The sequence below is a fragment of the Salvia hispanica genome, chromosome 6, assembly GCF_029641045.1.
Source record: "Salvia hispanica isolate PSC_SH4W2 chromosome 6, Shi_PSC_v1, whole genome shotgun sequence".
Taxonomy (NCBI): domain Eukaryota; kingdom Viridiplantae; phylum Streptophyta; class Magnoliopsida; order Lamiales; family Lamiaceae; genus Salvia; species Salvia hispanica.
The window spans coordinates 10,626,370-10,638,956 of record NC_142697.1 but is presented as its reverse complement, the minus strand read 5'-3'; positions in this window follow the sequence as shown (position 1 = coordinate 10,638,956).

Here is a 12,587-nt window from a genome sequence, read left to right as displayed (position 1 = left end):
TAGCGATTCTGTCACACACCTGACTTATAAACCGTGTTAGACCCAGCAAAATGTAACGCTTTTCACCATATAACCGATGCATGAAATTAGCCGTATCAAACTGCTCACACTTAAACCATACTTGTCCTCAAGTATAAAGACAAGAGAAAGGAAATAGAATAAGGCGAATTTCAAGCAAGGTTATCCCCTGACCGACTCTTTAGACTCTAGACAAACTCCTAGACCTAGACACAATTTAAAACATAAAAATTTTAAGAAAAAAAACATACAAACACATAAACAAATAAACACACATGCATGAGCTAGCTTCAACTTTTAGGCAACCGTCCCCACAAGATTAAGGTCAATCCAATAGGTTGCACTGCTCTAAATAGGCCCTTTCCCTTCCTCTACCTAGCCAATCTGTCAGCTCGTCAAGATAGCCCTTTTTCTTACCCAATTGTTGGATTCACTCGATCACTCATTCCTCACCAGGGATGTTAGGATCGATTCTCTCTTAAGTTATTGCCACACCACTGAAGCGTCGGGTTATGAGAGTTCCTCCTTTTCCTGGGTCAGGCTATTATTGTTCCTATCCTTTAGACAATTTCTCCCCTGGACTTCGTCCAGCTTATTCCTCCTTATATATTTTTCTATTTTCTCCTTTTTTTTCTCTTTTTTTTTTGTCCAGCTTATTCCTCCATTTCCTCCTCTCTTCTGGACTTCGTCCAGCTTATAACACCTTACCCTGGACTTCGTCCAGCTTATACCTTCATAACCCAATTTCCTATTTTTTTTTCTCCTTCACAACTCTTCTCCCTAAGCATTCAGTGGCGGCTCTTAAACATGTGTTAGCTCGAAGTTATTTAAGGCTTATAACTCGCTATTATAGTAGGGCTTCACAACTAAGTAAGCAAAAGGCATCCTCCATCGTTCTCACTTCACTCAGATTGACTTGGCTTATTAAAGGAAAAAAACTTCTACGTTGAAATGCCTCCTACTTTCAATTACTTTCACTAAGGGAATCATGCCGTATTATATTCACTGGCTCATGCGACACAACAAAACTTAGACCTAAAGACTCTTAACATGCAGACAAATTCATGCGTTGACTCCTCTCCCCCTCTCACTTCACTCAAGCTTGTCCCCAACCCATCGTCGTGAAGGGGGGAAACAGAGAGATCAATGCAAAACAACAAAACAGTTTATAAAAACAAAAACTTCTCACACTTAGACCAAGCATTGGGCTAAGTGGGAGAAAAGCACAATAAAACAGAAAATACAAACTTCTCACACTTAGACCACACAGTGGGCTAAGTGGGAGAAGACACAAACAATTACAAAACACACATAGGTAACAGAAATAATAATAAAAAAAAAATGAAAGCAAGAAAATTAAAAGTTACTTGGTCATGGGGTGGTGATTCACTTCTGGGGCTGGCTCCCTCGAGAGCCAGACTGGGGTGGGATTCCGGGTCGGGTCATCTTTACTTTCTTCTTTGCTGGCTGCTCCAGCTCTTCCTCTTCCTGTGCTGGCTATTCGGGTACTGGCTTCCTCACTATAGACTTTGATTTAGATGGGGCTGGAACTTGTTTGGGAACGGGCGAGGAAATCAACTGCTTGAGCGATTGCTGCGGTCGCTTGACGAAGGGACTGCTCTGGATGGGCTGCTTGACTTCACTGCTGGACCCAGGAGTTACCTTCGACTGGGTCAAGGGGAGCGTCTGCTGCAGCCACTTCAACATTTTCATCGAAAGCTCCACCGCTTCCGTCATTCGCTCATTTTGTTTGGCGCACTTCACCGCCAAATCTGCAATGTTGCCCCTCAGGGTCTTCACTTCCTCCCGATTCCCGTTCAATTCCTTTCTGATCCCACCAAGTTCCTTTATCATTTCCTTCCTCATCAACTGCATCTTCTTCTTCACATCCTGGACTTCCTTTCGTAGCTCTTCAACCTCTTCACTTGGCATGGCTTCCTCGGCTTCCTCAGGCTCTGCTTTGACCTTGTCTCCTAACGAGTAGAAGAGGGTCTTGGCGCCATGAGTCTGCAGCAACCCCTTGTTGAAAAAATAATCAACACTGAACACCTCCGGGGGTTCGCACATGACTACCAAAGGAGCGGCCTTGGCAATTTTCATTTCTATGTTTCGTTGGAGGTAGGCGCCGTGGAGGTGGCAGGTATACATATGACGCGCAGGGTTGCTCGTCATTTGGTGGCATGCCTGAGCCAGCCAATAGCCTAAGTGCACCTTCACGCCTTTCGCCATGCACCATGTGAAGTAGAGGTCGGTAGTTGTAAGAGCTGAATTAGCGGTTCCCATCAAGTTGTAGCTTACAAACGTCTGAGCAAAGCGGAGAATTCGGTCTTCGATATGAGAGGCTTTGGAGTAGCTGGACTTAAACGTTCCCGCCTTGGGGTGAGTGATCAGTTCCCATGCCGTTTGCACCTTGAAACCCGGTGTGTTCTTCGGCACACCGATCATCCTGTCATTCCATGCCCCCTCTTCATCCTCGGCTTGGGTAAACAATCCCATTCGCAGAGACCATTCTCGGATGCTCATCTCATATTCATCATTAAAAAGCCTGAATGTTATTGAATCCGCGTCAAGATCAGTGGTGTGCTTCAATCGAAAGGTGAAGAAAAACTCCCTTGCTAGATCCACCGGCACCCTCTCCTGGCTGTGCTATAGTAACCACTCAAATCCTATCGAATAGATACAAGCGCGGAATTCCTTGTCACATGCAATCATTTTGAGCTCCCTTGAGCTGTACTGCTTCCCAGATTTGGCCATCTTCACAGCGCTACATCTTTCCTTGTACACTGCGGTCCTCTTCTGGTCGTCGAACTGCCTCATCTCCTCTAGCAGCTCTTTAGTCAGCCAGACTTCCGGACGTCCTGGAATAGGCTCTTCTTCAGCTTCTTCAGATTCATAGTCGGGCTTCAGATTTAATACTAAATGCTTCTCTTGGCATCTCTGTAACACTAGATCAAGGCTGGCCAAACAAGTATCAAATGAGTTCCCGTATACGGTGAAATCGTCCATGAATATCTCAATGCATACTTCCAACAGATCCGAAAAGATGCTCATTATACACCGCTGGAAGGTTCCCGGTGCATTACACAATCCAAACGGCATTCTTCGGTATGCATAGGTACCAAAGGGGCATGTGAATCGTAGATTTGGAAATAGCCACTGTATCCATCAAGGAACAAAAGTACTGCTTGCCAGCCAGTCTTTCTAGCATCTGATCAATGAAAGGTAGAGGAAAATGATCCTTCTTTGTGGCTTCGTTCAGCTTCCTGTAGTCGATGCACATCCTCCACCCTGTCACTAGTCTAGTGGGCACCAGCTCGTTCTTTTCATTCTTAACAACCTGTATTCCAGACTTTTTGGGCACCATATGGACAGGACTGACCCACTCGCTGTCTGGAATGGAGTAGATGATCCCTAGGGCAAGCAATTTTAACACCTCCTTTAGGACCTCCTCTCGCATGTTCGGATTCAATTTCCGTTGTGCATCTCGATGAGCCTTCGCACCTTCTTCTAAACGAATGTGGTGCATACAAAGATCAGGACTTATTCCTACCAAATCCGAGAGAGTCCACCCTATTTCTTTCTTGTTTCTTTTGATGACTTCCAATAACCCCTTCTCTTGCTCCTTGGTCAGGTTGCTGTTGACTATTACCGGAAATGTCTCATTTTCCTCCAAGTAAGCGTACTTGAGGCCTGGTGGAAGCGTCTTCAGTTACTTCTTTGTTCCGTTCGTCTCCTGGGGCAGGGGATTTTTGTCCGCAATTTCTGGAAATGCCTCCTTCCCAGACCCAGGAGATTTCTCCAGACTAGCCACGTGAGCCGATCCCTTAGATTTGGCTGACTCGGGGCTTCTGCAAACTTCCATAATGGCCTCCGTGAGTTCCTCATCTGTCAATCCTGTTGTGTTCATTGCTGCACACCATCCCACGACTTCTCTGTCAATTGAATGGCTCAACTCCGAGTTGTCAATTTGTCCCTGCATTAATTCCGTCTCAAGATATTCTTGGACCAAAGGGTTAATTACATCAATAGCATAGAGGTTCTCAACATCTAAAGGCCTTTTCATCCCCTCGTCCATGCTAAAAGTATATTTTTCCCCATTATAATCCAAGCAAATCGTTCCATCGAAGACATCGATAATGGTCTTAGCGGTACGCAAAAATGGTCTCCCTAAAAGTACACCACTAGACTCAGCACACTCATTATCATTCATCTTGATCACATAAAAATCAGCAGGATATAGAAAATCATGCACTTTGACTATAACATTTTCCAACACTCCTTCAGGGCAGATGCAAGTTCTATCTGCTAACTGGATCACTACCTTGGTAGCAACCATCCTCACTCCAGTCAATTTCTTATAGATCGAAAGCGGTAAAACATTAATGGACGCCCCTAGATCACACATAGCATGTTCTACTTTGATGTCCCCTAGAGAGATGGGTAATGTGAACATACCTGGGTCGGTGCATTTTGAGGGCATCCTCTTCTTTTGTATCACGGCAGACACATTCTCCCCGATCACAATCTTCCCATCTGGCTTGGTCTTCCCTGCAATGAACTCCTTGATGAACTTGCTGAAAGCAGGCAGTTTTAGGGCTTGCAAGAATGGCAGGTTGATTTCCAACTTGCTGAAAATCTCCATGAGATCCTCTGCATCATCCTTTTTTTTCTTTGCTTGCCCTCGGTATGGAAATGGCTTTGGTCGCTTTACTGCATTGGTGGAAGTCCCAGCCTGGGTTTCATCAACTCCCTTGTTCCCTTCCTTGCTCACTTGTTCAGATTCTGGGTCTAGGAAGAATGGGTCCCTTGATCGAGGGAGGGATCCCCCTAAATATCCCTTTTGGAGGTCTTCCTGAACAAGGATTTCCCTGGGTCTAGAGCTATCCTCTTGATGCAGCTGACTCTTTTTTCCTTCACTAGCCTGCATAGGCACTTCCTCATCAATTTCCAACGTCGGTCCTTCATAACCCCGCCCAGATCTCAAGGTGATTTGACTAATGTTTGCTCGGTCTGGCGGTTTGACGGTGGCAGGTAGCTTCCCTTCATTTCCCCGCATCTCATTCAAGGAGACTGCGATCTGGGACAGTTGCTTTGCCATCATATCCATGGCGGCTTTATGCTCAGACTGAGCGTCTTGTAATTTGTGCACCACGTCATTGTTGGAGTGCAGGTTACTCTGCATGAACTGCTGTGAATTCACTAGGTCGTGGACCATGTCATCCAAACTCCTCTGTGATCTGGAGCTGAACTGATTAGAATTTGGCCCTTGACCTTGGTTCTGATGATAATTACCTTGATGATTGTTGTATTGGTTACCAGATCCCTGATTCCCTTGATGATTTGGTTGAGAATTCTGGTAGTTCCCTTGGTTGTTTCTCTGATGAGGTGGCACATAGGAGCTCCCTGGATTGTTCTGATTCCTATTTCCCCAATTAGTATGGTCCTGATTCCTGTACCCCAGTTGCAATTGCCCCTCTTGATCTTTCCCTGACCAGTTGGATTGCCTCTCCGGAGGGTGTGCATAATTCGTGAGCTGAAGTGGGGGTGGCTGGCCTTGATCATGGTCAGTCCATCTAAAGTTTGGGTGAGTCCTCCATGGAGCATCCCTCTATCTTCCTTGGTTCCAACTTCCGTTGAGATTCCAACTTCCCATCGAATTTGCTTGAGCTTGGCACTCCCCTTCGCAGGGCTGACTGTAATACGACTGAAGTTGCCTTTCCTCTTGACCAGGAGGTTTCTCAATTTCCACTGGAGCATGCGGATTGTATTTCTCAATTGCATTCAGCAAGGCTTTCTCCAGTTTATCGATCCTATCTTCCACCTTCTTGTCATCTTGTTCTATTACTGCATTGGCTGACCCTCTCCTCAATATGCTTCGCGGGTTATCATAGGCCTTCTTCGCCTCGATCAGCCTTCCCAAGGTTTCCCTAGCTTCACTTGCTTTATTCTTGGTAAAATTTCCCCCGCTCGAGGAGTTCATCAAGTCCTTTGATTCAGGATTTGCACCTTCGTAGAACAGATAGTAGGTCTCCGCTTCTATCATCCTGTGGTTCGGACAAGCATCCAGCAGCCCCTTGAACCGGGACCAATAAGAACTCAAAGACTCATCGTAATCCTGCTTGCACTCCTGAATCTCTTTCTTCAAGGCATTCGTCTTGTTGGACGGAAAAAAGTAGTCCAAAAACTCTAGTTTAAAGTCCTTCCATGTGTTGATCGAGTCCGGTGAGAGCCTTAGCAGCCAAGTATTCGCCTCCCCCTTGAGAGCAAACGGGATTGCTCGTAGACGGTAGTCCTCCTCTGTCGCCTCGTTGGGTCGCTTTTGAATGCTGCATAGTTTACTGAACTCGTTCAAAAATTCATAAGGGCATTCGTTCCTTCGTCCAGAGAACATAGGTAGAACTCCGAGTACATTCGTTTTGATATCGATCGACCTCCGACGCGGGTTTGAGACTATAGCATGGGCAGGTTCACCGTCGAGATGTGCGGTGAGTGACCCTATCTCCGGATCGGGGTCTACTAGATGAGCCATATTCGGGTCCTCTTCCTCCTCGATCTCGGAATGCTCTGTTTCTGTTGACGACTTCGGGTCCTCTTCTCCCGATGAATTCCACTCCTTCTCACTTTCTAATTCGAACGGGAATGGGTCTCTCGTCCTTAAACCTGACCTGGTGGTGATGGTAGACGTAGATTCCTTGACTCGCCACTTGTATTGGCCACTCCCTGACCCAGATGAGCTCGCCCAACTTCCAGAATGGAAGCCTGCGTTCATAAACTGTCAAATAGAAAGAAAATAACAGAAATTAAAATATTTACACCAAATCCTTAAATGCAATAACAATAAACGTCATCCTTCCCCGGCAACGGCGCCATTTGAAAAGAGCGAAACTCTGGTCGGTAAACACACTGTGCGCACAGAAAGAATTTAATAGGTTCCCTAGGTCCAGCAAATCCTCTAGATCACGCGGTCTAGGAACTCGTTGGTCGTCGGAAAATCCTGGTCGTCGGACACACAGAGCACTCTTTCAAAAACCCTCAACCACTTTACTAAACCTAGCATAGAGAAGTAGGGATCGATCCCACAGAGATGGATGCGTAATAATCATGTTCAAGGATTTGGACTTGTTTTTGGGGTTGGCTGCTGCCACGCATTTTTCTTGGGTTGAGGAAAATAAACTTAACTTGGGAATTTAAAACTGCTACGCTTACAGCTAGACCTATGGCACCTTAGACTTGGTCATGCCAACCAAAGGAGGATTCAAACACTTGTGGATCAAGACCTTCTTAAAGGGCTAGATACTGAATCATTTTCCACGTGCGAATCCTGTTTGGAAGGCAAGATGACCAAGAGACCTTTTAGAGTGAAAGGAAATAGGGCCAAGGAAGCACTAGAACTCGTTCATACTGATGTGTGTGGACCAATGTCAACCGAGGCAAGAGGCGGCTTTCGCTATTTCATCACTTTTATTGATGATTACTCGAAAGTTGGATTTGTTTATTTGATGCGCTTTAAGTCTGAAGCTTTTGACAAGTTCAAGGAGTTTAAGGCTTATGCTGAGACGCATCATGGAAAACGTATCAAGAGCCTGCGATCTGATCGTGGAGGCGAATACCTCAGTGCCGAGTTTTTGGACTACTTATCAGTAGAGGGAATTGAATCCCAAATGACTGCGCCGGGCACACCTCAGCAGAATGGCGTAGCTGAAAGAAGGAATAGGACCTTGTTAAATATGGTCCGATCGATGATGAGTTATGCACGACTGCCTATTTCGTTTTGGAGACATGCCTTGCTTTCCGCAAGTCATATCTTAGACAATTTACCGTCAAAATCTGTTCCTGCTACTCCATATGAGTTGTGGACTGGGCGTAAGCCAAATCTAGAACATCTCAAGATATGGGGGTGTCCAGCTCATGTTTTGGAAAAGGATCCAACTAAGCTGGGCTCAAGGACAGAGGTATGTTTGTTTATAGGGTACCCCAAAGGTTCGAAAGCTTATGAATTCTATAGTCTCCGAGACAAGAAAGTCATTGTGAGTACTCACGCGACATTCTTAGAGGAAGACTTTGTTAGGAATCATAAACCCAGCAGTGAGGTAGCTCTTGATGAGCTCACTTCAGTCACAAGTTCCATTAACCAAGAACAAGTACCATTAGTACAACCAATTCCCGAACCTTCAACTACTACACCTAACATTGTAGTGCCGCGCCGCAGTGGGAGGGTCTCTCATGAGCCCGAAAGGTACATTGGTTTGGGAGAATCTATGGATCACTCCTCGGACAGTAGTGTACCAGATCCCTGGAATTTTGCAGAGGCGCAGGCGGATATCGATCATTGCGAATTGGTGAAAGCAATGGATTCGGAACTACAATCTATGATAGACAAAGACGTCTATGATTTGTCCATCCTACCCGAAGGCTGTACTGCCATTGGGAGCAAATGGATATACAAACGTAAACGTGGACCCGATGGACGAGTTAAAGTCTTCAAGGCAAGACTAGTGGCTAAGGGGTATACCCAAAAGGAAGGTGTCGATTACGACGAGACCTTCTCCCCAGTGGCCATGCTCAAATCGATCCGGATACTATTGTCTATTGCAGCTTACATGGATTGGGATGTATGGCAGATGGACGTTAAGACTGCGTTCTTGAACGGCAGTCTTGAGGAGACCATCTACATGGAACAACCCGAGGGTTATGCCGTCAAGGGCAAAGAGCACATGGTTTGGAAGCTTAAGAAAGCCATTTATGGCCTCAAGCAAGCATCTAGATCATGGAATCAGTGTTTCGATCAAACTGTTAATAAGTTTGGATTCGAGAAATGCCCTAACGAGAGCTGCGTGTACAAGAAGGTAGAAAAAGGGAATGTGGTGTTCTTAGTTTTATATGTAGATGACATTCTTCTAATTGGAAACAATAAAAAGATGTTGTCATCAGTACGAACTTGGTTGTCGAACCAGTTCGAGATGAAGGATATGGGAGACGCGGGATACATTCTAGGCATCAAAGTCCTTAGGGATCGTGAGAAAAGAATGTTGTGCTTATCCCAAGAACCCTACATCGACACTGTACTTAGTCGCTTTAGCATGCAAGATGCCAAGAAAGGTTTCTTACCTTTTAGACATGGCATCCATTTATCTCAAGAGATGTGTCCTAAGACAGCATCTGAGATAGCAGAGATGAGAAAGATACCATACGCCTCGGCTGTTGGTAGTCTCATATATGCTATGCTTTGTACAAGACCCGATATTTGCTTTGCTGTTGGCATGGTAGCAAGATATCAATCAAATCCTGGCCAAGGACATTGGACTGCAGTAAAGAACATACTCAAGTACCTTAAACGGACTAAGGACTATGTTCTAGTTTACAAAGCAGGCGAGCTATGCCCTTTGGGATATACTAATTCAGACTTTCAAGCTGATCAAGACTCGAGGAAATCTACTTCTGGCTATGTGTTTACCTTAGGAGGTGGAGCCGTGATTTGGAAGAGTGTAAAGCAGAAATGCATTGCAGACTCTACCATGGAAGCCGAATATGTGGCCGCTTCGGAGGCTGCAAAGGAGGCTGTATGGCTCAAGAACTTTCTTATGGACTTAGGTGTGGTTACGAATCTGCCCAAGAGCATCACCATTTATTGTGACAATTCTGGTGCTGTGGCTAATTCGAAGGAACCAAGAGCTCACAAAGCGAGCAAACACATTGAGAGGAAGTATCATATCATCAGAGATATAGTGCAGAGAGGAGACATACAAGTGGTCAAGATTGCGTCAGAGAACAACCTGGCAGATCCCTTCACTAAGGCATTGGCGGTCAAACCGTTCGAACGCCATGTAGAAGGAATGGGAGTTCGACTCGCTCGAGACCTCAACTCGCTTTCAGTATAAGTGGGAGAATTAGACGTAGTGCACAATTTTTGTATACTCGAAAGCTGTTTTGAGTATAAGTGGGAGATTGTTAGAGTTTGTATACTAGAAATCACCTTTCGAGTGATTGAATACTGTTAAAACTCTTATTTTATTTTCCAAATGAATAAACAGATTATTTTTGTCATAATGTTGTTATATTTTACATTTAATGGATGTTAATTGCATATTTAAATGTATAAGTAATTTAACAAAGTCTAAGTCTTTGTTTTAGTAGACTGGTTGTGGGCGTCGTCCACTTTAAGGTAACACGGTCAGTTCTAAACAAAGAAAAAGAAGAATTTCACAACCTAGATAGGCTTAGACTACCTATCGTGAAAGGTTGCAATGTCAGTCCGATTATTTCTAAGCTTTACTGAAATAAGATGACGTTGGTGTGGTATAGCACTGAATGGATCTAACAGCGAGACAGTCTTTATGCTATCTACTGAAAGACGAGGTCTCGTAAATTATTTCTAAATCAATGTACGTTAGCATTGAGCATACGGTATTGATTATGCACTACTTTGACTTACCAAATGGTGCGGGTTTTTTGTAACCCAATAAGCCTGGTATATTGGGTAGTGGTGATTAGTATCTAGCGGTGCTAGGATTGCTATTATGTTGAATCGTGCGCGAGGTGAGTCTCGTTTGATAACATCCTCAAGAGAAGCTTGAAATAAGGTTTTATTATTCGGAACCTAGCTAGTTGGAGTTTAATTACTCTATGAATAATGAATAAGATTTTCTTGCTGAGTCCTCTCTTGGAATAAACAAGATATTAATTAATTAAGTCCATAGCAGACAATAATTAATTAATGGATGTTTCTATCTTAAGTGCGGGAAATAAATATAAAGTATTGGAAACCCGAAGTACTTGTAATTTCGGATTTGGATGGGGAGTGCAGTATTACTTCTGTAGTGGCTGCTCGTAATATTCCAATTTTAAGCTTATATTAAATTGGGTTTAATTCAATTAGTAAAAAGCTAATTGGAGGAACCCATATCCAAAGCCTTCCATAGATCCCTGTCTGGGCCCAATATGTGACTTATTATAAATAGGAGAATAAAGGAGACAGAAAATACACTTGTTTTTCTCTCAAAATTTTCGGCCCTCTCTATTCCTAGTAGAGGTCGAATTTTTCTCCTCCGTGGGAAAGGATTTCTGTCTTCTCTATTTAAGTCCTAGTGCGCTGGTGAGATCAGCCCACCCTGATATCAGTTCACAGTCCGGGAACCAGTCAGAAGATCCGTGGTTTTGTACTAAAGATCTTCACGAGGAGAAGGCGCTAGCTATCTTCGATTCTTTGGAGAATCATCAAGGTATAATGGCTAAACCCTAGAACAGCATGTTTTAGATTTCATTTAATTTAAAGCATGTGATTATTTGAGTTATGAGCATGATACGTGAGATGATTACGCGAATAGAATTTGTCTAAATAATCCGCTAAATAGATCTGATTATTATGTAATTGATTTATGCATGCGCTTCCGCTGCCAACCCCTTCAAGAACCCGGCATGCCCCAAGAATCCTCGAATTTCCTTCTCATTCGTTGGGTGAAGAAGCTTAGAGTGATGCGTGCGGTTTGTGATATCACTCAATCTAACAGGTCAAGAGGATTCGACTAGACTTCAGAGGCTAGAAGATCATGAAACTATCAGACAGGGGTCGTTGGATGCACTCTATTTGTTCAAAACCTCAACCCACTGTACTACAACTTAGCAAAGGGAAGTAAAGAATCGATCCCACGAGGACGAATGTGTTACGAAACTGCATTTGAGGATGTTTTGGGAAAAGGGGGCTAGCTGCTGCCACGCAATTTTTGTGGGTCGAGAACTTAAAACTACTGGGTCTGAGAAATGAGAACGTGCGGAACATGCATGACTTAGAGAAACGAAATATTTTGAAGTTCTAAGACAACTGAAGTTAATTTAACTAGACGAACTTTCCTAATTTGGACAGACAAGTATAAAGCGAAAAGTGGGGACAAGTTTCCTTAAACTACCAGGGTCTGGAAAAGCATGCATAAAAGTAAAAAGACAATGCAGATAGTACTGACAGGGTCTGGGGGACAAACAGAAAAAGCAAAGTACATATGCAGAAAGTACTGACAAAAGCAGATCTGGTTCTAACTACCAACAACTTCATCTTCTTCGGGAATCAAACGAGAATAGCAGATAAAACAGAGTATTAAACACCATAAAAACAGAGCAAACTTCAGATCTAAACTTAAAACGAGAAATTAAAGCCTAAACTAACAGATCTACGCTACTGGACCTAAAGGATGCGGAAACAGAAAGTAAATAGCCATAATCATGCACAACGTAAACAGCAGACACCGGATACACGAAACTCCAACTCAAATCCACCAAGATTCAACAAATCCAAGCATCTCCATACGCAAATCCACAACCTTCATCAGCAAACCAACAAATTTCAGCTCCAAACATCCAACAATAAACAAGAGCGAAAGTAAAAGGCAAGAAATAAACATCAACTCAGCAAGATCCAACAAAAACCAACATGAACTTCCATAACAACGAGAAATAGGTTCGAATCCAGCAGATCAAAGTCAGAAACTAGAGTTACGAAATTTAAAAACCAACAAGTACTTGAAACCGAAAGCAAACTAAACAAAGCAAAGTAAATATTGTTTCTTCGCCTTCACAAG